Source organism: Bison bison, unplaced genomic scaffold (genome assembly GCF_000754665.1).
Source record: "Bison bison bison isolate TAMUID 2011002044 unplaced genomic scaffold, Bison_UMD1.0 scf7180017864390, whole genome shotgun sequence".
NCBI lineage: Eukaryota > Metazoa > Chordata > Mammalia > Artiodactyla > Bovidae > Bison > Bison bison.
Window position 1 is genome coordinate 1,600,464 of NW_011494962.1, and position 444 is coordinate 1,600,907.

Sequence of the window (444 nt, forward strand, 5' to 3'; positions counted from 1 at the left end):
CATCACTTTATGGCAAATAGATGGGGAAACAGTGGAAACAGTGTCAGACTTTATTTTTCTGGGCTCCAAAATCACTGCAGATGGTGATTGCAGCCATGAAATTAAAAGACGTTTACTCCTTGGAAGGAAAGTTATGACCAACCTAGATAGCATATTAAAAAGCAGAGATATTACTTTGCCAACAAAGGTCTGTCTAGTCCAGGCTATGGTTTTTCCTGTGGTCATGTATGGATGTGAGATTTGGACAAGAAATCTGAGCCCCAAAGAATTGATGCTTTTGAACTTGGTGTTGGAGAAGGCTCTTGAGAGTCCCTTGGACTGCAAGGAAATCCAACCAGTCCATCCTAAAGGAGATCGGTCCTGGGTGTTCATTGGAAGGACTGATGTTGAAGCTGAAACTCCAATACTTTGGCCACCTGATGCAAGGAGCTGACTCATTGGAAA